The sequence below is a fragment of the Neopsephotus bourkii genome, unplaced genomic scaffold (assembly GCF_033783945.1).
Source record: "Neopsephotus bourkii isolate Nb327-2 ecotype Australia unplaced genomic scaffold, CSIRO-AGI_Nbou_v1 NB_1433, whole genome shotgun sequence".
Classification (NCBI taxonomy): Eukaryota; Metazoa; Chordata; class Aves; order Psittaciformes; family Psittacidae; genus Neopsephotus; species Neopsephotus bourkii.
This window is the reverse complement of record NW_026901910.1, coordinates 4,360,638-4,386,616: the sequence shown is the minus strand read 5'-3', so window position 1 is coordinate 4,386,616 and position 25,979 is coordinate 4,360,638. Positions and strand designations below refer to the sequence as shown.

General features: G+C 47.6%; 1 protein-coding gene across 1 annotated transcript in view; it reads right to left on the bottom strand.

Annotated features, from left to right (window-relative positions):
* The window catches only part of NECTIN1 (nectin cell adhesion molecule 1), a 115,758-nt gene extending 101,452 nt beyond the window's left edge, over positions 1-14,306 (bottom strand). The window contains exon 1 of the mRNA XM_061368539.1: positions 14,297-14,306. The gene's annotated coding sequence lies outside the window, so the exon portion shown is untranslated. The remainder of the gene's footprint in view (positions 1-14,296) is intronic.
* Between the last annotated feature and the right edge of the window lie 11,673 nt (positions 14,307-25,979).

The following is a 25,979-nucleotide window of genomic DNA, read 5'->3' as shown; positions in this document are numbered from 1 at the left end:
TTTCATCCTTCCCACCCTCTCAGTGATGATGAGGCCTATTTTTTCTCTCCTTCTATGTGCAGAAATAGCTTGTGCTTGTCGTAAATCACCTCGGCTGCAGATGGTGAGTCACTGGTTGATCAAAGGCGAGACCCTTTTCGAGGTCTGAGCGGAAGACTGGGTGCTTCAATAAATCATTAGGAACCAGCAGTAAAGAGATTTTCCTTGGGTTTAATAAGAAAACCTCACCACCCGCCTCCTTTGTCCCCCATGCCCCCTGGCTTGTGCAGTGTGAATGGAAAATCTCAATGACATCAGTGGAATTACCCGATTTAGGATTCCTGTTTCCTAGGCTTTGGGCAGTAGTTCTCTGCCCCAGCCAACAAGTCTGGATGGCAGCATGGGGAAAAGTGCAATAGCTGAGGGGGATAAATATGACTGAGCACAAGTGCTTGGAGGAGGGAATGAGAAAGGACACAGAGTGTTGGCATGTGCCATTCACCAGTAGGAAATGATGTAAGAAATGCAGAGTCCAATGGTATCACCATCTGCCAAGCATGAGTGTGACAAGAGCTAGCATAGCGGTGACAGGAGCTGGGATGCAGGGTGAGATAAACCACAAGGTCCATGACATAACTGCATCAGGTCCAAGGTGCCACACTGTGTACCTATTGCAAGGGGGGGTGAGGTGGCACTGAGCAGGACTGCTCACCCAGATGAGACAAGGAGCATTAATATGGCCATGGGGAGAGGAGGAGAGACTTAACCCAAGCCATGCATCTGCCAGCATCAGTGATGGTGATATCCTGCCCAGGATGGAGTCCTGGGTTATGGGGGAGCAGAGGATGGTGAGAGCTGTCAAGGGAAGACAGCAAGACCTGGAAGTGTTCCTGTACACTACACATTCCTTTCCTCTCCTCATCCCTTGCATGTCTCCAGCCAGCCTCCCTGGGAACTAAGAGATCAATGGCTCTTGAGTCAGAGACTCCGCTGAAAGCTGAGCAGATGAAGGGTTTGCCATCTGTGAACAAGTTGTTCTGATTGAATTAGGGAACATTTAACATTTACAGATAATTAGAAACAGCCACCCATTACAAAGGGAGCAAGAGGCAGCAGAGAGAAGAGCGGCTTTTGAAAGGCGATTGGAAACTCCTTGACACATCAGCCAGGGGAGCTTTTCAGATGCAACTTCTGAGCGTTTCCAAAGGCTTTGTGCTCATTACATCCCACATCTTGGAAGCCATGTACCTTATCTCTGTCTCTCTTTTCTCTCCTCTCTATTGTGTTTCTTAACTACCTTTTTCTCCCAGCCAGCTCTCAGCCAGATGCCTTTCTGGTTGATTTTGACAGGGTGTCCCCTTTGGTCTCATACTGGGCAAAAGGGAAGGAAATTCACTTTTCATCTCCATGACTGTCACAATCTCCTTGGCCTCACACTGGGCTGTGCAGCCATGGGGAGACACAACTCTGGATGCAGAGGCTCCTATGCTATCCTGACCTCTGCAGGATAGACCTGCATGTAAAGCCGGTTAACATTACTTTCAAGCTAACTTTATTGCATAGAAAGATAAATACCCTTGGAAAAGAGAAAAAAAAGTCGAGAAAGAAAGTAAAATATGTAAAACGTTCTCTTTTCTACTCCAAGATAGCTTCTTTCTTACAAATTCCTCTTTTTCTTCCTCATGTTTCCTTAATATGTTTTTACATCAACAGTGTTAAGAGAAGGCTGGTTCTCGTACGTTGCTTTTGAGAGAAAAAGAAGTGAGTGGAAATTTGAAATTCCTCAAAACACAAAAAGAGATGATTTCCTTCCCAAAATTTCCTCTGAAAAATAACTGTCATCTCTCAAGCAGCTTGAGCAGTAATTGTGCTTACATCAGTGACGGTAATTGCCTTGCATCTGCCGCAGAGAGTTACCCAAGAGGTGAAACCATAACGCTGCAGCTGCCCTCTTGATGGAAGAAGAAGCCTCAGTGATGGCTCTTGGGCAGCGGCTCCTTGACTTGACCTGTGCTCCAGCACCATGGGTGGCTCCAGGAGCAGAGGCAGCTGCAGTTACAGCCCATCAATGGGCATCCCACCCTCCAACAGAGCACAACAGGTACCCCAGGACAAGAAGGGGATAACGGCAGAATTAAAAGGCTGGAGAGGCAAGAGAGGGATGAGCCCAGGGATGTCTATAGGAGGTCAGTTCAGGACACATTCATTTGAGACCAGGATGTTGAAAAAGTGATGTATCTTTTGCAAGACATCTTCAGCTCTTCGAAGAACATGATCTGCGTGAATGTTTTGTCCTTGTAGGGTTGATTTTGGGTGAGAAGTCCTCCTAGAAAGGGCTTGTTCAAGGGCTGCACAGCTGGGTTTGCTCTTGGCTAGTACTGGAACAGCATCTTCCTGTTATCTACAGCATGGTAAACGTGAAGGCCTGTCTAAGCAGCCCTAATAGAGGCCATGTCCTTAGGAGGCACTTTAAAACTTGCCTAAAAAGCATCTGCAATGAAGCTGGAGAAGAGTTTATGGTACACAGAGATAATACTCATCTTCCCCGCATTTCTTAGAAGGAAATCAATGGAAAACTGAGATTTCTCCGCAGGTCCAATAATATCCAAAAGCCTGACTGGGATAATGAAGTGAGAAGCAGACAGCTTTCCGCACAGCTTGCACCCCAGCCTTGTTTACCAGGGCTACCCCTAGCAGGCAGTGTGTAGGACCCTGACAGACATCTAGTGGCATTTGCCTATAACTACAAGCTAAGAAGGGGGTGCCGGGGGAAGTGGTGGGGTACGTATGGTGATAAGGAGATGGTTCTGCTCTCCAAATAATAGGCTTTGGTCACGGGGAAATACAAGCCCCTATCGCTTGCGCTGGCATCCATCTTAATGGGAGAACAAAAGGGAAAGACTGTGATGTAGCAGTGTTATTTCTTGGAGAGTCAGGCTGAACGCAAAGGAATCCCTGAACGCAGATGTCTCACCCTACACAACCCCATCGTGCTGGCTCTGCTGCTGTTGGTGGGGAAGGACAGGGTACGGAGGGCAGCCCCCTGCCATCAGAGACAATGCACACTGGGGGGGATCTGCACGTGCCCACGTCTTGGCTGGGAGCATGAGAAGATGCCTCCAAGGGGGTGTCAGACACAGTTACAGTGAGCCATGATATTTATAACAAAGTGTGGGGGAAGGTGTCACATCACATTACACTGATGCTCCGGCGCCAGAGACACAGGGACGATGCTGCAGAGTGGGATGTGGTGGGGGCCAGCAGGCGGTAAGATGAGTTTGCTCTGCAAATACCCAGTCTTTGTTGGGGTCCTGGCAGCATGGCACACCAGAGGCCAGGGGAGGGCAAGCATCACCATCAGCTGGTGGCCTGGCCCTGCCTTAAGGGACAGTAGCGTTGGGGTGTATGGTGGTGAAATGGGGGAAATACAATCCAGGTATTCCCAATGTACTTAAACACTGGAGTCTGTTTAATGGATGGGTGTATCCCACTTGCTTTTGTGCCAGTGGGAGGACATTGGCCTAGGAGCATAACCTTGCTGATAGACCTCCCTTCACCAAGCTATGACCTAAACGCTGTTATCTTTGGAATAAACAGCTCCTTACAGAAAGCTAGGCTACGTCAATGCAAGCATCTGGGATTGCACAACTCCCTCCCTAAAGAAGGAGTCCCTGAAAGCACCCAGCTCTTTGGAATTGCTGCAAAGAGTGGGCCAAGGTACAGAAAGCTGAAGCCAAGGACCAGGTCTCAGAGCTGCGTTTTCCCCTGTGCAGCAGGAGGAGGCCCCATGCAGAAATACCCTCCTGAATACACAAGCATATCTCTGCATCCAGCTCCTGCTCCTTCCCCCTGCCCTGGCAACAGTACAGTCAAACATGGATGCAGTGCAGCACAGCAATTGCAGCCTTCACGGGCCTCTTGAGGCCAATTGCTTGGGAATAGCTTTTGTCAGCTGCTGTTTGTCCCTCACTGCAAACATGGGAGCATCTCTTGAGACAGCAGGCAGCACACGGGCAGGCAGAACCGGAGCCTGCTGCTGGGTGCAGTATTTGGTGTTTGGTGCTGTTCTGGTGGCAGGTAAAGCCTCTCCCCGCAGTGGTGAATAGAGCCTGGTGAGCTTTGCACACCCTGCTGCAGACTCGTTCAGCAGAGGAGTCATCCACACTGCCCTGCAGTCCTCTGTGGGCCAGTTCAGCCTCCATCCGCTCCACACGACCCTGCTTCTCCCCCAGACAGACAGCCCTGCCGTTTATCTCACAGGGATTCAGCTGCTCAGTGCCTGCAGGGATGTTTTGAGTCCAGGTTGAGCATCCCAGCTCCATCCAGAAGCAGAGACCTCATCACTGTTGGTGCCAGCTTTTATTCTCATGGGGTTCTGCCTGACTGCCTTCACTGGAGTGCAAGCGTGGGTATGGGTGACCTTGGCCCCTTTTCCTGCCCTTATGAGGCTGTTTCCAAGTGCCTGCAGCGCTGAAGCCGCAGTCCCTGAGTGGAAATGGCAGCAGCGGCTGCAGACAGGGAGGCAGGCTCCCCCATAGCCCCCTGGGGCAAGTGTTCCATGGAAATACATCAGTTCCTGCCTGCTTTGCAAAGCAGGCTTGCACGTGTCTGTTGTTTCCCTAGGGAAATGAACACTCTTGACCTCAGCCCTAGACCAAGCCAGCTCTGGTGGGCTCTGCTTGTCATTCACTGTGTATGGCAATAATAGCAGGTGGATGTGAGATACCCTCGTTAGGTTATCACAGGCCTGGGCTTGTACCCTTGAGCCATGAGGATACCCACATGAGGAAAGAGGCAGGAGAAAGGAGGGACAAGAGCACAGGCTGGTAGTAGGCAAAGGGCTGGAGCACCTTAACAGGTATGGTCCTTTGTTAGCACTGCTGTCAGTGGAAGGAAAAGATGCTGGAAGCATGCAGATTGCTAAGTGAGAGGCATTAGGTAGTTTGTAGACTGTGTCTTTGTGTGATGGGATATATTTTGTACTGTACACATCTGTATGGTCTGTCTAACACAAACTGTTGTTGCATACCTACTGTGACAGATCAGCACATGTACTGTGACTGATGCTCCAGTATGACTACATGGGGAAATACATCAGCAGAGAGCACACCTTTACTGTGCTCTGTCTGCAGTGGGATCAGAGAGGGACACAATAGCCATATGAGGACAGAAAACATCTGGGTCCCTGCAGCCCACCCCCATGCATGGGTGATACATGTAAGCATCCTGCCTTGGACGTATTTATGCCGATGTCTGACTGCAGACGTCACATCCACGTGGCGTGTTGGGCTAAGGAGGGACGGCATGTGTGTGGCTGTAAGGCATCACATCCCCCTGCATCCTGGTCTGCAGAGCTCTCTAATGTCACGTGTGAGTCAGCACGAAACCCAGGCGTTTGGTTGGGATGTCCCTGCCTATGTGTGTGGGTTACCCTGCTGTGTGTGTGCTCTGCAAGGCACGTTCTGCAGTGTCTGTGTCCCGTGTGCCTGTTTGCTGCCTGAGGTCCTGCCAGCTCCGTGCCCACAGCAATGGCACAACGCCCTCTCATGTGAGGACTGCTCCTCTCGCTACCCAGGCAGTTTAAAGGAGGTCATCCTTGTCCCATTACAGCCAGTGACTAAAGCAGCCTGGCATTTACCCAGGGTTTATTTGGACGCTCTAGAGCCAGCTGCACACATTTTTTGGTTGTTTGGTTTTTGTCTGACTTCGTGCCCTTTTGGTGATTCCTCAATAACCCCAGCTCAGAGGAGGGACAAATCCTCTCTGCTTTCAGGGGAAGGAGGATTGTGCAGCATCCACCGCATGCAGACAGACCATAAAAAGAAAGAGAAAGCCTCTTGCATTATCTGTCCTGGAAATGGTATTTTGTTCTGTGTACAATTCCCTTTGACTCTTTAGGCAAAGATTTATTCTCTCTTTTCTCATGACAGCAGAGTTTGCAGCCTTCCGGTGAGTTTGGAGCAGCCCAAATTAACTGTGCATCCTCAGTGTCTGATTAGCTCTATTTGCTGTGTTTTTATTGACCTATGCAAGCGAAAAACTAGGTCAAGCTAGGCTGATGAGGCTAGATCTGGCTCTGTAATATAAATCAGTGCAAACGAGGCCATCCATTCGCTGAGCCATCAAATCACGCTCAGGGGTGGGTGGCCTCCAAAGTATCCAGGGGACATAATTAGGAACTTTCCCAAGCTGTCAATCAGAAGTGGAGCGTGGTTTGGAGGTAGAGGGCGGATGGGTTATTTTAGAAGCTGTTCTTTGTTTCTCTTGGTGAGGGGCATTTTATCAGCCAGCGGATGAAGCACAGTCACTGGGCTGGCTGCAAATAGAAATGGCCCTTGCCCATCTGTGACTCCTGTGCAAAGCCTCTCCACGGAGAAGGGATGGAGGCAGTTAAAAGAAGGCCGCAGGGCTGAGATGAGGTTTTGTTCTATAGATGGGAGAACAGAATCATTCACCCAGCTTCCTTCCTAGCAGACCTTATTGATGGCTTTTGCCATGCACAGCCAATGGAGAAGCCTTTGAGAACCCTCTAATGTTGCCTCTCCTGGTTTGGTTGGATCAGAGCAGGAATCAGCCTGTGACCCAATCTGCTGCCACTGAGTTAGGCACCCTGCTCAGGGGAGAAAGGAGGTGGTGAAGTCTGCGACAGGCTGAGTTCAGATGCATTAAAAGAATCCCTCCATCACCCTGGACAAGCTCTTTTCAGGGAGACTTGTGTGTCTGGTGCTGGAAGTTTCCAGGACAGGAAGCAAGGAGCAGCCTCAGCTGGTCTCATCTTCAGTGTGTGATGCGCTGGGAGCACCATGTCACACAGCATTAGCTTCACTTTCAGCGGGCAGTCACACTGTGACAGCTCAGGGGCTCACAAAGCCACCCTGCAAGGGGGGCAAAGGAGCAACGTGGCAAAGCAGAGGGGGCCAGACCCCAAGTAGGGGTGATCAAAGAGGGGTACTGGGAAGGGGGTGCATGATGCTCATCGCTGTATGCACAGAGGGCATAGCAGGCTTTGCCTGCTCATCGTGATTACCCGTGGGGCTGCCAGCAAGCCGCTGCTGGATTGGCCTCTGCTCTGTGTGTGCAGGGGGGAAGCTCAGGTCAGCGTCACGTTGCGCTGCCAAGGGCCACACATGTGATGGCCAGCTGGGAGAAGGTCACCTGGGTGTGATCAACAGTCGGGATCCGCTGTTGAGGAAGCAAGGGATCTGGGCAGACCCGTGCGGGGTGAGTTCAGCCATGAGAACAGAGCAGGATGCTTTCAGTGCACAAGGGGAGGCAGAGCTCTCATGCGTGTTCTATTGCATAGATGTCAGGCCACAAATGCCACATCCTTCACCGCTGAGAATATCTGCAGTCCCTTCTCAGTGGGATCTGAAGAGATTTTGTGTGTTGCAATACACAAGGCAGAAGTACTTTCAGTGGGAGTGCCAGGATGCAGAGGGTTACCTGTTATGAAGAGGAACAAGCCACCATCGTTTGTACTGCTATGCACCCGGCTCTGTACAGCACGTGTCAAATGTGAGGTAAATGCTGTTCCTTTGGGGAAAATCTGGTCATTAAAACAAGAGGAGTATCAGCTTTTACGGAGAAAGACAAGAGATGATGAAACCCGGCTGTTAAAAACCTGGAGTTGCCAGGTATCTTCCACTGAACCCAAATATCCATGCAGCGAGATGCTTCCCATTCCCTTCTGCAAGATGCTGTCTTTACTGGGTGGCGGTGGGAATGCCAGAGGGCAGGAGCCAGCACGGGCATCTCTGCCTGTGCAGCTATCAGACCTGCCTCTCCTGTCTGAGCTCAGCAGCAACCTGATGTGAGTGATGGCCCCGGCTTCCCGCACGCATTTACATTCCCTTTGCATGCTCTTGTTGCCTTCCCGTCTTTATGGTTGTGATTTACTGACGTCACAGGCGCAGCATCACGGAATTGAGTTTACAGGAGGCTGAATTTATGATTGGAGAGATGAACCCTCCACCACTCCATGCTGCCCCCCCTTCTGCACACTGATGCTCTGCTCTGCAGCGCAATGGCAACGGGGGAAGAGAGGCCATGGAAGACCCTGGTTTATGGAGGATAAACTGCAGCCACCCTTGTACGCTGGCATCCTGGGTTTTGCATGTGTGTCTGAGAGGAGGAGTGGGTTGCAGCCCGTGAGGCAGGGCTCCTGACTGCTTTGTTTCATATTAACCGTCCTCTTCACGATGATGCATTCCTACTTTTGGGTGGTTTCCAAAGCATTCCCAGCAGGCATTTCTCAGCCTTGCCACCTCCTTGTCCCTCCCCTCCAGATTTTTCCCTCTCTCCCACTGAACTTCTGGATAAACTGCAAGGTCAGGAAGCCAAGCAAAGAAGGGAAGGGAGAGAAAATGTACAGGTTGTAAGCCAAACTCAATAGGACGCAGCTCTATGCATGGCTCGGTTTGTGTCTGGGTGTGTTGGAATAACTCCATTCTCAGGAGCTAATTTAGGATGTCCTCTGCTCTCTGCCTGGAGAGGAAACAGCTTCCATACAGAAGGCACTTGTCTGTGACAGATCTCTTGTAAACAGCATAATAGCTTGATGTCAGACACGCCGAAGACATCTTTATCAGGTGCTTTGCCAAAGCCCCCAGGGGGAAGCTGTAGGACAGACCTTGGTCAGCAGAGATTTTTCAGGCACAGGCTGGCTTTGATTCAGAGGCAGGCTGCGTGGAGCCCTGGCTAACCCAAAGGCTTGGGTAGACCACCAGCTATTAATAAAGAAGGAGGTCTGTGTTATACCACGCTGCATCGCAGAGCCAGCTGTCTCTCAGCAGAGGAGCTTTGCTGAGATATTCTAGGCAGAGGCACTAAAGAAAAGACTATATCCAAAACGGAGCAAGTTAGAAGAGCAGATTGGGTAGAGGATTTCCTGCTCTGTGGGAAGGTCAAAGCCTGCTTTTCCACAATGAAAATCCTGGTGGTTTTCATCACTCCTCAAGACCTGTTTTTGTCTGTGTTTAATCACAATGATTTATGTAGGCCTTCTTATCTTTTGCTTTTCCCTGCTCCTGCACCTGTATTGAGCACCTTCCCAATGAAGTATCCCTTCATACTAAAATCCCCCAAAATCTTGGTTTAAAAAACATTGCCATGCTTCTTTTTCTCTGGGGTGTTTAATAAGGGAGGGGAATCAGTCTTGCTTTTACATGAACTATTGGGGGTTTTATAGGAAGCTGAAAGCAGAACGATTTGAATGGGCATCAGCATTTCTCTGGTGATGTGCTTATTTCTTCCCAGCTTCTGAAACCCAGCACCCCTGTGCCTGCTGCCAGTCCATCCGTTCATTCATCCATCTATCCATTCCCATCTCTCCCTGCATGCCAGAATACCCTTTGGCTATGCTGAAACGTACTGAGCTGCAGAGATTGCGCTTGAGGTGGAGAAACTGCAGAAGCAGAAGGAGCCTTCACAGCAAACAGTCTATTTATTGATATTTTATTATGCTGTTTAGCAGGACCCTGGTGCCTGTAATAAAGCATTAAGGAAGTGTAGCAGCACTTTCCCATTGATCCCATTCAGTGCTGTGGTATTAGTGCGACGGCCAGCGACAAAGAAAAGAGATCGTTTTATTTCCCTCCCTTGTGCTGAATTGCTGATGGCAAAATGCCCTGTAAGCCTGAAGATTAGTTAGTTGCACTGTGATGCCCAGCTGAATGATCACAAACCACATGCAAAAAGGGAAAGGCAAACTCCTTTTGTTTGCTCTGTAGAAGCGCACGGTGAGGGATCTGCAGCAATCTGTGATGACTCAGGAGGGCTCACATCTATCAAACCTGGTATTTCGTGACTGAAGGTGGAAGTGGTCTGAGCTGGTCCTGAAGAGCAGGCAGGGAAGGGGATGAGCTGAAAGATTCCTTGTGGAACAGAAGTACTGCAGGTTTTCTGGTTGCAGCAGCTAATCTGAGCTAGCAGCACAAGGAACAAGCCATATAAGCTCACAGATCTGGCTGGTACATCTCTCTCTGTCCCTTATGATGATTCCACAGCCACATATGACACCATTGAAGAGGGAGAGATGTGAGCTCATCCATAACAGACTACAGTGAATGTGCTACACGTAGCCTTAACAGGAAACCTTCAGGAGTTTATACCGTAAATGCAAAGCAAGTGAGAACAGTAGCAAACTGGTGAAGCAGTCCCTCAGTGTGACAGTGGCAGAATGGACACAGACTCTGCTTGGTCAGTCTACGGCAAGCCAGAGACTCAAACACTGCCCACCGAGCAACAGAAGATCCCTTGCTTCTTCCTCCCTGGTCTTTCCAGGGTGTTTAGTGGTGAAGCCATGGCCAGGCTGGGGCAGGCTCCTGCCCTTGACCTTACAGAGAGCCCCTGGGCCCTGGACCCCTGCAAGCAGAGCATCAGTACCGTCAGTGCCAGGGGCTGGAACCTCTCCTCTGGGGTCTCCACGTGTTGCCAGTACCCTGGGGATGGAGGGATGTGCTCCTGCTTTCTCCTTTATTCCTCCAGAGATCACACAAGCGCTGCTCCTGGGTGAATCCCATCTCCTGCCCATCTCCATCTGCATCAAATTGCTCTTAACACGTGCAAACAGTGCATTAGCCAAATGACTATCCAGAGGGAGGAGGTGCCCGGGTGTTTGAGGAGGGATTTACCTCTATTATTACCTAGACAGCTGGTGTTTGGGCCCATCGTGGCTGAGTATTTACAGTCGAGCAGAGTGGTTGGGGAGCACTGCACAAGGAGTGTCCGCTCCTCAGGCAGCCTCACACTGCTGCCCTTGCACACTGCTGCTGCTCATCCTGAGGTCTGCTTTCTAACCCTCTCCTCTACCAAGTCCCTACATGGGCTCTTCATCTTCTGATGCTCTTTTCCATCCTCCCTGTGAAGATTAGGGTAATAATAATAATAGTAGCCCCTAGGATCACTGGAAAGGATGAATCATTAGCTCAATTGATGTTTCCAAGGGCCTGAACCTCTCATTTTGTGTGTGGTGGTGTTCGCATCCACATGAACGTGCTTCCTCCTACCTTAGCAATCTCCACACTCCCCTACTGTGACCGTGGGGACAATTAGTAGCTGTAATCTTCTGAACGTTGTGTAAGGAAGGAAAGAATCCAGTAATACCTGGCTGGGATTTTGTGTGGATTAATTAGCCACTGTTTGCACAGCTCTTTTGAAGCTTCGAACCTATTCAAGTGCTAAGTATTATCATTAAATAGTGATCCATTAGTTCTGATCATTGGCCACAGCTTCTCTGGTGTCATTTTCTACAGCATCATGTATTTGTCTTTGCTATTCCAAATACATTTATTAAGGAGATGCGACAGCAAAAGGGTCCATCTGCAGTTTTGGTGTAAGTCTGGTTTTGATGATCATACGATGGCTGGGTTATAACTGTGCGTAGCAGTAAGAAGTGTATTAAAACCTGTCCTTTCCTGGTTCTGGGTCACTTGCAGAGTACCAGGTGAGGTAAACACAAGCAGGCTGTGTCCTTCACAGTGGCAATACAATGCCTTCAACCCCCTTTCTAGTTTGGTAGCTGTCATTTTAACTGGCAGCACAATTGTGAAAGAACTGTGTTAGCTCAGAGGTCAATGGAAGCTCTGATGCATCCAACCTGACATTTGGGATGTGTCCAGCTGGTTGCCATGTTTCAGCAGGACTGTGAAGCCATGGGGATTTGAATCCTGCTCTAAATCAATTTGTGCCTGTAAAGCTATGGTTGTTGTTGGTGCATCTATGCAATCAGGACTTATCCTGCTGCAGGAACATTGCCTCTGTGCCATCGTACTCTTTCTGTTCCCTGTTGTAAGAGATACCTAACTTCCAGCTGAGCTCCAATGAGCTGGTTTAGTGCTAGCACTCCTCCAGCTTGCATCCCTCTAGGGCCTGTTGGCCTGTCTGTTTCCAGCACTGCTGCCTTCATGTGTGCTGGTGCCAGGGTCTCCGAGCAGGGACCGGCAGCTGTATGATGCTGCCGCTCGCCTGAGCATCACCTCAAAAGACCCTTCTTTCAAGGAGCACTGTGACAAGTGGCACACGGCATCTGCTGGCCTCCCAGGCGTGTGACCCATGTGCCATGTAGTGCCCTGGACTTGACAGGTCCCTCGGGCAGGCAGGAGCCTCCCTTCTCCTCACACAGGAGCATTCCTCTGCTGGGGTGAGCTGTACCATAGCAGGGACCATAGCGAGCCAAGACCAGCTGTTTAAACCCTCTGAGGATGATGTGCATCTGTGAGCTTACTCCCGGTACTTACCAATGGGAAGAGATGGGAGCCCCCGGCACTGACATACATATAAGGGTGCATATTTCTATCTGGAATTGAGGTTTTATTCCTGTAAACATTGTATTTATTATTGAAGAAAAAATACGGGCTGCCGAATTCATATTGCACAAAAAGCCATAAACCTCCTACTAAAGAGCCAGGAAAATGCTATGAGGAGAACAAAGCAGACATAGATCATTGTATTTGGCCAATCTAGTCACAGCATTGCAAACAGAATACACAGTGTTCTTTTCACTACAAATGTATTCTTAATCAGGAAAAAAATACATATGTAATTCAAGATCTAATATGCTCCAAATCGAGACGTGACTTATGTTCAGGAATCACAAAGACACAAAACCTGGGCAGTTTTTACATCCTTCAGGTCTCCAATTGCTCGTTCCTTTAACTGGTCTAAGGGAGAAGCTTTGGGACCAAGCAAAGACTGGGAAGTGGGATTTGGAAAGCCTCAAATTCCGAGTGGTCCCCAGCTTTCTTACACTCCAGCATCACACCAGTGAAGGGGGTCAATATTGCTCATTGCTTTGGAACAGATTTAAGCTGTTTCCCACACATAAAATCTTATCTTTATGGGATGATTTAACTCTTGCTCTGCTTGATGCAGCCTAAAACTTTCAAGCATGGGTGTAAGCCACAAGTTTTATGCTTAAGGTCCTGACTGCTGCAATATCAGTCCTTTTACCCCTTATTATTCCAGGTTAGTATATGGATTGAGCAATACTTTCCCATGCAGAAATGGAAGGTAAAAGCTACATAAACACTGTGGCAGCAACTGCTTCTCAGTAGAGGTATTGGCAGCATGTAGAATAATAGAGATTTATCAGGCTTGGGGAATTTAAGCCCTATCTTAGTATATAGATAAGCATCATGACAGAACCTGGACCTCTTTGCCAGAACCTCCAAATGGTGCCGCAATGCAGAACAATTTTGTACTTGAATGTGTCTGATACTGTTTCAGAGCTATTTAAGTCTAGTTTAACTTGATCTTGATCCCTTAATTATACCATTTGGATCATTTCCAAACTAGTTCTCTAAAATATCTTACTCCTGAGTCTGAAGAGAGCTGTTACCCAATTCTTGATCGATTTTCCTCAATAAGGCTTATAAGATGGGTTTCGGTGTGATACTACTTTGTCTTGGTGCTGAAGAGGCCAGATGTACAAGCAAGAGAGGCTGTGCGTTTGGGTGATGACCACTTCAAATTACATTTGTGTGTTGGCCTATGGTAAACTCTATGCTGATGGCTCTACCAGTGTGTTGGATCTAACTCAGAATGCGGCTGCTTTGGGGTTTTTGTCTAAATTGCAACCTGGGCCTTATGGTTGGGGTGCCTTGGGGAACCTCACTGAAGGAGGGAGGCAAAAGATGTGCAGGAAGGAGTGTTATTCCCCCTGTTGTACAGCCGGGGGCTCTGAGGCACAGCAGGATTAAGCGCTCTACCCATAGTCCTGCTGTCCAGTGCTTCACTCCTTTTCCATGCCGAGAGCCCTGCAGGGCCCTGAGAGTTTTCCTTGTCCCAGTCACATTGGGTTGGGTCTTCAGCAGGCATAAATCTGCACAGCATCAATGGGCAGTTCTTGCTCCCACCCACTGCCTCTGTGGTCCTTTGGCCTTTGTTTCTTAGCATGGATAATGTCCGTCTGTTAGCATGTATGGGAACTCTTCCTTCACGGGTTCATCTATGCTTCTGGTTGCAGGGTGCTTTATTAAACACACAGTTGTCTCCTTAGTCTTGGAGCCCCTGCCCGCACACTTGTGGCTTCAATATAAATACAGAGTGCTGTGAAACTCTTATCTTAGGGGAAGGCAAATCTTTGCAGGATAAACACGCCTCCATCAGTAAGGGAGAATGGCTTCGCTTCTGGCTCTTAATCACTGCTTATGCGAGCTTTAATCATCCCGCTCTTTGTACTAAGTGGAGCCCTTATGATACATCAGAACCTTGAAGTTTTGTTATAAAAATGTAAATGAAATGTGTTTCTAAATGAAGCTTTTCTTCTGCCTCTGCATTCTTCGCCGTGCACAACACTGCTGATAACAGCGCGGTCGCTTCGCTGGGCCATTGCAGCACTGAGGTGTACGTGTGCCTTGTTCCTCCCACTCTCCTCACTGCTTCCACTCTTCCACTTACAAAAGAAGATGGGAAAAGAGGAGCAAAGCTGCCCCCTGTGCATTTGCAGGCATTTTGATCCGACTGGGAGACAAAATGTTCTTCTGGTTAAGCTCTAAAAATAAAGATGGGGCTTGTAGGGAAAATATTGCGCTACTGGTTGCTTCTCTTTAGAAAGTTAAGCCTGATTCCCGAGGGAAGCAAGGTGTATGCAACCTGCTGGCTGCCAGCCTGTGTGTCTGGTACACTCCACTAATAACTTCTGTTGTCATTGGCCTCTTTGGCTCTCACAGAAAGAGAGATGCCTTTGAGGTGTGAAGTTCCCATAAGCCTCCAAAAGTCCTATCTGTCCTGTTTCGATCTGGTATCTGAGACTTAACAAAATAAATCAGCACCTCAAACTCAGTTCTTCATAAGACTGGCCCTGGTGATGGGCAGCTATCAACCATCTGGCCACAGTCCTCAGAGCAGCACTTCCCAAGGGGTTTGGCCAGGATCTGAGCAGAGAAGGGCACAGTTCTGATGGATCTCATCTACCCAGGTGGAAGGTGGAGCAGAAACATGCTTAATTTCAAGCTGTTCCCTCAAATTCCACTTTCATGCCACCCTTAGCAACTTCCGGAGCAGCAGAGCCAGCCAAGTCTGGCAGGCGCCTAGGGAAAAGACAGCTCTCTCATGCCATAAACAGTTGTTCTGGGCATGTGGCTGGGCTTCTTGTTTCCAGTATTTTTCTGCACGCAGGGATTTGCTGGTGGTGTGGTGAAACCTTGCAGAAACCCCTGCTTCTCCAGGGATTGCTGTGAACCCCTCACTCTGGACATCAGTGTGCTGCCATTCACAAGGGCCACACAACTGGGATGCAGCCAGCTGGATCCAAGTCTCTGATTGTTTCCTGTTGGAATGCAGTGTTAGAAGCAGGGGGATGAAGATGTCCTTCTCTTTGCACTCACCACATTTTTCTTCTTTTTATTTATAGCATCTGGCTGATGGCTTTGCTTGTGTGTTCCATGGACCCCATAGGCCATAGACATGCTATGCTCAACACACGTGCAAGGTACCCAGCTCACCTACACTCTCACACAGTGGTGATGTGAGACAGTCTGCTCCTTTTTGTGGTACCCTTTTCAATATCCCTCTCTCAAGGCAAGCCTTCACAGAGCCAAGAGTGATTGCAGTTGTTGCGGGAACCCAGAAGCAAGGGGAAGAGCAATGCCAATTTCTTCTCGCTGTTTTCCCCTTGCTATAGCACTTTTGCAAGGAGCTAATGTGATTTTGAGCAGCCCCTTGGCTCCATGAATGGCTGGAGCCCAGTGCAAGGTCCAGCCTTTTGTAATGCACATGGCATCCCTCTCCCATCAATGAGTGCAGGCTGCCTCACTTATCCACAAGGCAGTTTGGGAGACTAATTGCACAAGTAAAAGTGCTGATGAGGGCAAACCTCTGTCCCTTCACTTCTAATTGGTATTGACATGGTACTCCTCAGGCCTGGGGTGCTCCACAGCCAAACATAGGTAGGTTATAGGGTTTCAATCTGGGAGGCCTGCTTAGTAAAGACTTCCTTGAGTGTAAGGGGGATAACACTTTTCATAGACATGCATACAGATATTTGTTAAGTGTTCTATTTGTTCTTTGCTACAGCCAAACTTGGCAGCATTTTTTAGTCCAGCTCTATCTCTATGTGCCAGTCCTGTTCCTAATCAGTTTGAACTATTGGCTGATTTCAGCAGATCCCTGGTGAAGTTCTGATGGGTGTTGCTAACTGGGAGAATGAGCCCCACATTGCTTCCCCAGCTAAAGGAAGGGCTGTGGTGTGAGCACAGCAGCAGTAATAGGCACCAGAGAGTCCACATAGGGCAGGGACATGCCCTAAGAAAAACTCCAGTCAGAACCTGCTGCACATTTGTTAGAGGGGATCCATGTGGCCCTGAGCCTCAGAAAACAACCAAAGGCTGATCCAATGTGTTATCTAAGTCAGACATCAAGCTTTAGAGTGGGTTGTGATTTTAGTTTGGATCCGGTGTAGATCTGTTGGTGCTAATGCCCACAGATAATAAACTCCAGGCTGGAGAGTCTCTAGATACTAATTGGTAGACTGTAGGAATTTGATAGCACAGCACCCTTTCTCTGAGAGTGTATTTTACAGGGTATTAGATTTATGCCATTGACTACTTTATAGATAAAACAGTCACTGTGTTCTAAACCGGTGATGTACCGGAGAATGGGGAATGGACTGGTTTAGTGGTTTCTGAATTTGATTGCTTAGAGGGCAGTTTACTTCTAGATTGGGGAGATTGTGTTCTAAATTACACAGCTAGTGCTTTTCTGAATTGAGCAGGATATGGATTAAGCAGGGGAGGGGGTTGTCTGTTGACTAGTGGCATCCTGTCTTTCAGGATGAGTGGCTGAGGTCAATTGAAGTTCATTACACTGTGAGGAGTTTATGATTTCTTTGTTATGGAGGTTCAATACGAATTGATTTTAAAATAAACTTTTTGGACCAATTTAATAAATTCACTTTATTGTTCAGGCTTTGATGCTGTTTTCCATGCGATCAGCATAAAGCATTTCCCTTGCTACCACTGTTACTCTGAATGTTATTTAGAGCTTGCGGCTCTTCTTTCTTTCCTTCTCTCCAAAGCTTGATCAAAGATGGGTTTCAGCTGGAGCTCATTTGAAGCTTGGGTCTAGATGCCAGTTTTGCAGATGGAATTCAGCCAGTACCACACAGTGAGAGACACTTTTTGCTCAAGCCACTATTTTCCCAGGTATTTTGGTTGGAATTAAGGAATTTCAAGTCTTTTCAATAAATATTAATGGCAAGTTTCAAACACACAGTCGTCATTTGCATCATGGTGCAATTTTGATAGTACTTGCAGCTGTTCCTTAGGGACAGCTGAGAACTGCCTTGGCATAGGAGTATCTTTTTCACTCATCCAAGCAAGGAACAGGAGGAACAAGAAAACGTTATCAACTTTGCAAACCTAAATACATTCTTAATTAGGTCCTTGTTCTGGGGAACCTATGGACTCAGCTCCAAGGGATGAGCATTTGCATAGCTTCTTCAGTGTCTAATGGTCTCATGCTTCAGCAGTGCTAGAAACAGTTTCTCCCTCCAGACCTGAGATGTAGAGATGTGTCAGAAACTCACTCTCAGACAGTGTCTTGTCTCCTGTAAACAGTGAAACTGGACTGGGATTTCAGGAGTACTGTAGGATAAACATGAAACCAGCAGAAACAGCATGATTATTTCATAGAGCATCAGTCCTAAGCCTCACCTGGGAACACAGCTGATTCAGTAATTGGGACAATGAAGTTTTCTCCTCGGGAAAACATCTCCCATAGTCATGTATCAGTTTCTTCAGTCTATTAAAAATCACCTATAGCCCCTACCTTCCATCTGCAACCTATTCCTGGCATCGGAGTGAGCTGTCGTGATTGCAAACAAACCACGTTTCAGGCACTCTTTACCCAGCTGTTTCTCATCAGGCCATGATGCCTCAATCAGCACCATCACCTGGGGGCACCGCCTTTGCAGGTGAAGTATTTATTGAGGAGCACAGCCCTCTTCCTGGCTTTTGTGTTGCAGATGTAGAGTTGCTTCTTGTCCTATGCCCTGCTTGGGCTTTTAGCTGTTTCTTTTTGTAGCTGAACCTCACTGTGCTGTAGGTACAAGGTGATTTTCCCCTTTACTCTACTCGCCTCCCTGAACCTTGGAGCTGCGTTGATGTTAAGGTAGGAAAACTTTCCATTACTTCTGGTCTTCGGCCTCGTGTCCCTTCCTTCAGCCTTGAGTGCTAGGGGGGAGGTGGTGGAAGGATGCAGTAGATCTGTCAGCACGATAAGTGCGTTTTAAAGAGCAGTGATATCTGTCAATGAGACAGCAGCTGCACAGTAATTCATTTCCATCTCTGCCTCCTCATATGCCCCGAAGTGTCGACACAGCACTTTTTTCCTCTTCTTTTTTCTTGGTTTATTTATTTATTACTGCTTTCAGGGCATCCAGGGGCTGTATCAAGGAGAGGAGGACAAAGAAACCTAGGGAAAGCTCTGCTGTCTGTGTAGCCCAGCCCCAAATCTCTCTCTGGACTCTCCTCCTTAGTGTGCGGTGGTGGGTGAATGGGAGTTTGCTAAGGCTGTGCTTCAGGAGGTCTTGTGGTGCTATGCATAGTATCAAGATAATGTCCATCTGTTGGCTTTGTGTTTCCAGTCTGTCCCTCTGTTCCTCCCTCTTCGCTGCTCAGTAAGGTCAGCCGGGCTGGAGGGCACTGAGCATGGCTCAGTATCCTTTCAGGCATAATAAAGGTGCTGCAAGCAGCAGCCAAGCTGTTCCCATAGAAGGGCTGCATGAGGTAGGGAATAAGTCAGCTGTTTTGTTAGGATGTAAAATAGGGAAGGGGAGCTCTGTTGTTGCTGAGACCACCAAGTTTCTCTCTGTGTCAGTCTGCCTAACCCTGTGGCATTCCTAATGTGTTACTCAAGGTCTCCTGTTAGCATCTGCTGGCCTCTATCTTGACTGGGCCAGGGAGATGCATGTGGTTTCCATCATGTTTGCGTGGTGCACTAGCAGAAGCCCTGGTCCCCTGTGAAAGCACACAGTCTGTGCTGAAGTTGGGATGGTTTTACTAAACCCAGCAACTTTATCTTGGTGTACGACCATTTGCGGTCACATTCTGCAGAGGATTAGTAAAGGGACCCCTGCTTTGGAAGGCAAATATGAGTTGATGAGTAGCCCTTTGCATCTCTAAATACCTCCATTTGAGTCATTTGCCTCTGTAAGGCTTGGTGTTTCTCTCCGATTGCTCTGTAGTTGCCACAGCTTCTCCCCTTGGGCTGCAGAGAAAGTCTCCAGTGTCTCTTGGCTCTGCACATCCTGGGTTATGTTCATTGGAGACTGGTAAAAGTTACTTACACAGTCTTTACAAAGAAAGAGGGAGAGACAACAGCATGTCTAACTAACACAGGCAACAGTGATGAAAAGCGGCAGGCTGAATAGCTACCTTGAAGCAGCCCTCTTTGCTGCTACTACTGGTGCTTATTGCTGAGACTGAAGGTTCATTGTTTCACATCTCTGGTGGAGAAGATCTAAAAGGCATTTTTTGCCAGCCCTGCTGGGGTGTGGGGTGAAATAACATCGGAATGCATCCCTGTAGTGGAAATGCACTCGGTGTTTGTGTGCTTATTTGCAAGTCTTGTCTTTAAGGACCTTTCCTTCAGCCTGTGCACAGTCGGTCATGCCCATGCTCTCCACAATGCAAACAGCATCTATCGCCTGACAGAGGAACTTACATGAGCACTTTGTTACCTGTTCCCGTCCTCTGCAATACACAGTAATAGCTGGGATGCTGATGAATATGCTGAAGAGCTTAAGTGTAAGCAGTGTAGGTTTACCCAGGTGTTCAGCTGGGATGATTACAAATGTCTGTTGCTTTAAGTTGGGAGTGTGTCACTTGTAATGTCTTCTATTGTTTGTGTGTGTGGGATGGTAGAGAGCCAAATGATTACCTGCTCGAAGTTGGGATAGCTTCTCTGGAGTTGCATTATGTGCATTTGGGCTTCAAAGTGTGTTGTTTCAGTGGAGCTGGGCTGATTTATGCCAGCTGAAGATCTGTTTCTAAAACTGCTTCAAGCTTAGCATTCCTCTCTGCGCATCCCTGCGAGGTAAGGATTTACTGCAGCTGTTTGAAAAATGCAAATTTGGCTTCAGAAAATATGCTTTTTCTTTTTTTTTCCATAAAAATGCTTCTCCAGTGAGTGAAAATATTTCACGAGCATCTTTAAGGTTTTGATGGGAGATGGGATCCCAGAAAGCAAAACATTTGGAGCTGTCTTTTTGGGAAGGCTGCGTTTGCTCATGCTCTCGATTATTTATGTTATCTTCCCGATAAAAATGGTGATAAATGAAAATAGGGAAGTTTTTCATGTGCAGAAAAGGGGCATTTTGAGGGAGCCTCTTTTCAGTGAAAGAATTGCATTGTATTTAGTGCTCCAGCCAGCCCTGTGATGAGCTTAATGCTTAAAATAAGGAAATCCTGCATTCAGTTTTCATTTGTCAGGTTTCTTTTCTCTTCTATAGGCTTCTGCAAAGCAGCCCGTGCTTCCTCTCCTTGTTAAAGAGCAGACTCAATACCCAAGGAGGGTTAACTAGCTTACAATTCATTACATGTATGCATTTCTAACTGACAATGCGATTCTTGTTTCTCATTTTTCATGTCAACTGTTTCTCGGAGAAAAACAATGAAATAAAGTGGAAAAAGACAAAAAGAGGGAGATTTACCCAAGTCATCAAATGAAATGAGAGCTGACAGGTTCTCTAATGTTACATGCCCAGAACAAAAAGGATTCCTTGCTCTGCTCCTCTGTAATGTCTGAGAACCCTTTGTGTGTAACTGTGCTATTCACTGGGAACATCAGCTCCAGGATTCCCCTGTAATTCCTTTAGAAATGTACCCAAGATGCTCCTTGGCCTCACAAGACTTATTCAGCAGATCAAAGGCAAGCAGCAGTGAGTTGTTTGGATCTCTTCCCATCTTTGTCACTGAATGTGCCCAAGTTCCCCCAGGCACAAGCCTTTTTTTCTCCCAAGTTTCTTTCCTTGTTGTGTGTTAAGAATAGAAGCAACTTTGGGAATGGTAAAGATTGAAAACTTCAGGAAAAATCCCTGTTGGGAGAACTCCTCTGCTGATTCAAATAGGACAAGCATCTGCCATGATTGTGATGTTTTAATCTAATTCAAAATGTTGGCATGCTTGGATATGCTCGCAAGTGCATTTGAAGATCATAACCATCTCCACTCCACAGTCAGAAGCTATAAATCCAGGGGCAAAACCTTGGATTGTGGTTCACACTTCAGTGGATAGAGACAGTTTTCCTGCTGATGGGATAACAGGGATGGTCTGAGGCTGCTGGGAATGTCACTTCAGCCATGGGGCAATGTGTTTTAAGGCAAAGTTACAAAGCAAAGGCGAAATACAACAGAGCCATGGAGGCCTTGGGTTGTCCTTGCTGTAGTGCCAGGTCTGCTTTCATTGACAAAGCTCCCATAGATATATAGGCTGAAATCACCCACGCTCATTGATCAGAGGTTGGGTCTAGGGCTGTTGCAGAGGTGATTTTGGAACTGCTTGATCAAAACAAGTGTCTGTGAGGGCTTGGTCACAAAAACTTCAACCCTTGTAAAGGGCAGATGTGGGTTTTTGCACCATGTTCTGAAAGCTGCTTTGGGCTCAATGGGATTTATCTGCAGAGACTAGCGGGAAGAACTTGACCAAGTTGTTCCATTGTGGGCTGATGGCTGTAACTGATGTGGTGTTATGGTAGGTCCCTTCGCATTTCTTTCTGCCTGGTGTACCCCAGCTGATTTCCAGCAGCCAGGGCTTGAGAGGGATACAGTGAATGACAAAAAGAGCCTCTTTGGTCTTTTTTACCCCTCTCTTTGAGACACAGCATCCACTTCCAGCCTGGGTAAACTCCAACAGTTCCTTGTTCCCATGAGACAAATCCATCACTCCCAAAACAGACTTGCTGCTAGAAAGCAGTCTGAAACCTCTTTTCTTCCATCTTTCCATTAGCTCCTCTTCCATCTCCTGCATGGTGCAGTGCATCTGGAGCATCATACTGCAACTCAGCATTGTCTGGGTGCTCACAGCCTTGCCTGTCACAGAGGAAAGGAACTGGGTTATTCTCAGCTGCTTTGTTGAGGAATGGAAGAACTGGGCAGATGTGTTGCAGTGCTAATGATAGAGGGTGCTTTGCGTCTTCTAGTTGGGTGAGGGAAAGCCAAAAGTGAGTTTGGCTGCTTTTTGCCCTGTACTAGGTGAAGCTTCTCTTCAGGGCTTCTGGTACTGGTCTGCAGGCAGCAGGAAGAATGTGTACCAACAGTCTGCCTCCTTTCATTCCATCTTTAACTGCTGGATTATCAAAGACTGGGGCAGAATGGTGGAAATCCCAAGTATTTACAACCCTGAGTTAAGAGTCCCAGTAGCTCATTGCTGTGTCACTGAGCCACAAACACAGCTGTGACTCATTGTGCTGTGGAGCATCTTGCTTTGGCAGGGGAATGGACTAACCAGTGTAAGCAGCCTTTTCCCCATCTGGCTTTTGACACAAAACGTGTTTCCCAGTTGGAGTCAAGCTGTGGGGTTGGATCTGCTCGCACAGCCTGTCCGGCTAGTGAAGCTGACACCTGCAGGACCAATGCAATTGAGTCCTCTTGCCAGTCAAAGCTCGATTGGAGGCCAGGGATAGCAGTAGTATTCCTTATCCCAGGAAATGCTAGGTCAGGTCCTGTGCCTTGCTCTTTCCCCAAGTCTTTCTGCAGTTAGGTATAATCCTTGTCAGGGGTTATAGCTAAAGCTGACAGCTTCAGCTTTCCATATTAGCTGAAAAAATATGCAGAAATAAACTACTCGTGCATCTTCATAGACTAGCAGGACTTTCCTGTCATGTTTTCCGTGTTTTCTCCTAGCACTTAATGTTTGCAAGTCACTTTGCTTCAAGCCATGTCTGCTACAGGCCCAGAACATGCAATAGCTACATCTTTCACTCTCTCCCTGTCTATCTCTCCTTGGCTTCAGTGTTTAATTTGCTCCAGACTCTGCTTGAGCAATTTTTGGAGAGTGTGGTTTATATTTGTGTATGCAAATAAGCTGAGCAGATATGCTAAGGAGCTCCAAAGATAGATCGGGAGGCTTAAGTACATGCTAGCCCAGAGCAGAATCATCCCAGGACATTCTGGTCCCAGTTAACCCTTCTGCCTTCTTCAGTTTGGAGTCTGGCAAGTACTGAGAGATACCCTCCCACTTCTTGTATTGCTGTAAACACATGAGCATCACTGGCATCAGTGGTACTGTTCTGCACCATGAGCTGGGCAACAGGGCGCAGCGCTTTGCCCATGGTTGCACATAGTTACGTATACAAGTATTCCTTGTCTTTCATGTCCTTTATGTTGTTAAACAAGCAGTTCCAGGAGCTGCAGAAGTAACGCAGCCAGCTTTCCTTCAGACCTGTGATTTATGTTGGAGTCTCTGGTGTCTCATAAAATGTGAGCTTCTGAAGCTTTGTGCATGGTTGGAGAGTTCATAAAAACACTCTTCCCTCTGGATGCTCTGATAGCTAATAACATAACTGAGTGTAATCATTGCCTTTTCTTTAGGAGCAGGGCAAGAATTTGACCTTTTTCCTCTCCTTCCTGCCAGTGGTTACAAAACTAACAAGAAAACCCCAAACCATCATTCCCTTAAACTGGTGGATCTGTCAAAATAGTTTAAATTCAAACATCTTGTGATGAGCACCAGCTTTGCTAATGTGCTTTCCCTTGCTAAAAGGATCCTTATGGCATCTGCACTGCAGCATACTGCTGTCCTGATAAAACATCACAGCACCTGCATACTGGAATGGCCAAACCTTCTCCCTATCAGAGGGAAAGCTCTCCATTAGAGGCTAACACCTTCCCAAATGGCAAAGCCCATCAATGCCAGATCCATGGAACTGATTTCTTGTGTTCGTAAAGACTTTGTTTCTTAATGTTAGGTGGTTGAAATCTTGAGCGGCTCCCTAAGCTTCCCAAACTGTTCTCTGAAGTACTGCGATGTAACCTAACCAGCTGTATGGAGGAAGAGGTGTTGCCCATTCTCTCTTCCCTCTTCTCTTCTGCTGTCGCAATTCAGACTGCCTGTGAGAGCCAGAACGGTTTCCTTGCAGTCCTTCCACTTTGGATTGTTTTCTTGCCTATCTGCAAATGGGGGAATCTGCAGCAAACCCCCCTTAAACGGAGTCAGATGGCATCTCAGGGTGATGTAGTGGTTTTGCAAATGCATTGCTCTGCTTGCAGCCAAAGGCAGTCTCACTACGAGGCCTTGCTAGACAGTGTAATCTAAATCCTTCCCCCTCAGGTCTGCAGCACTGCAGTATAGTATGAAGGGCTGGGGAGCAAGTTCTGGTTTTTGAGATGGTTTTTCCTTACACCACTGCATTGAGAAAGCAGCACCTACAATCTGTGCATCTGTATTGTCTTAGTCAATGAAAAGAAAGAGGAACAGATGAGGTAAGTCCTTCTACCTGATATTAGGAGTCCACTTTGGGGCCTGGATGGGACCCATTGCTCTTTAGAACACCTATTTCTCTTGGGGAACTGAAGCTCAAATGAAGACCTTCTCCTGATCAGTGTCTACACTGAGACAAATAGATCCCTCTTTCTGCAGCCTGTTCAACCACACTAGATCCCCAGCATGGTGAGGTGACTTCAACAGTGAGCAACCACCATCAAAATGCAACTTACCCGGGGTAGGTGGAGCTGGGAATCAAATGCAGGGAAGATTTGGGCTGGGAAGAGGAGTTTTAGCACTTAAATAAATAAAGGCAGCTTAAAACTACCCCATTAGGTAGATGCCTGTAACTGCATCTTCCAAGGGGGAATATGGTCTCCAGATGGAGTCCTCAAATGGGACAGATGGGAGGCAGATATGTTGTTGGAATTTGAGCACTGGGACATCCAAGTGAGTTATCTCTGAGCAGAACATGGATCCTTATGCAGTGACCCTGCAGAATAACTGAATGAGGTGAGGGAGCACTTAATGACATGGGAAAAAAGACCATGCTAGGAGAATGTCACAGCCATTTATGTGCTACAGCAAGAAGGATACAATCTGATAAGCTGCTGAGGCATGGGGACCAGTTCTCTGCATCATGCAGACCCAGAGTGGAGTGGTTTTGGGACAAAGGAGCTGCTGTTTGTATCCCATCACATTCCTTTAGATCATCTGAGCAGTGATGAGCAAGGGAGAGGTTGTGGATTGGAGGCAGCAATGAGCTTTTATCAGGTGCCTGCCCTTGTGATGAGTGGGAAACCAGCTCTGCTCTGGAGTTGTGCTATAGAATAAGTCAGTGCAGAGGACCTGATTTTGCCTGTGTTCCAGCTCCATAGCCCTGACTCCAGGAAGAATGGGATAGGAGAATCCCCTTGGCCCGTTCCAGCCCCTGTCTTGCTCCAGTCAGGCTATAGGAAAGGGCTGTTTCAGATGCTTAAAGTGAACCTGCTTGTGACAAGCCTGCTGCTTGTCCCCTCTGTGTGCCCTGGTTTCTGCTGGCGAATGGTGACAAGCCAGTGCCTGCTGAACAGGCTGGCACCTTCCGTGCGCTCTGGGATGTGTTCCCAGATTTGGGCATAGCAGGGATTTTTTGCATGTCTCAACATTAGAAAGCAAAAAGCCAGACGCAGGGAAATATTGAAGCGTCTCTTGCCCAGCACAGCTTTTGTGTGTTTATTTGTCAACACTTAGTTTTGTTTCCTGACACAAAGTGGAGACATTTGGTCAGTGTTTTGGCTAGTGCTGTTAGTCAGCTGGGGTGTCGCTTGCAATGATGCTCATGGCTTTTCTAGTCCTTTAGACCTGCAGGCACTGACTCCTAATGCTGTAAAATGCTTGTTGCAGCCCCTACCCTATTGAGGGGTAATAGGATTCTACTGACAGGAGCTGTTTTGCTTGCTCAAGCAACGAAGGGCTGGCCTTTGATAGAGGGACTATTATAAAACCCTTCTGCAGAGCTGCTGAATTTCTGATCATTTAGCTTAGTAAATGAGCTGATAGTGCACTGAGTTGAAGAGAAGCAAAAATAATTTGGCTCGG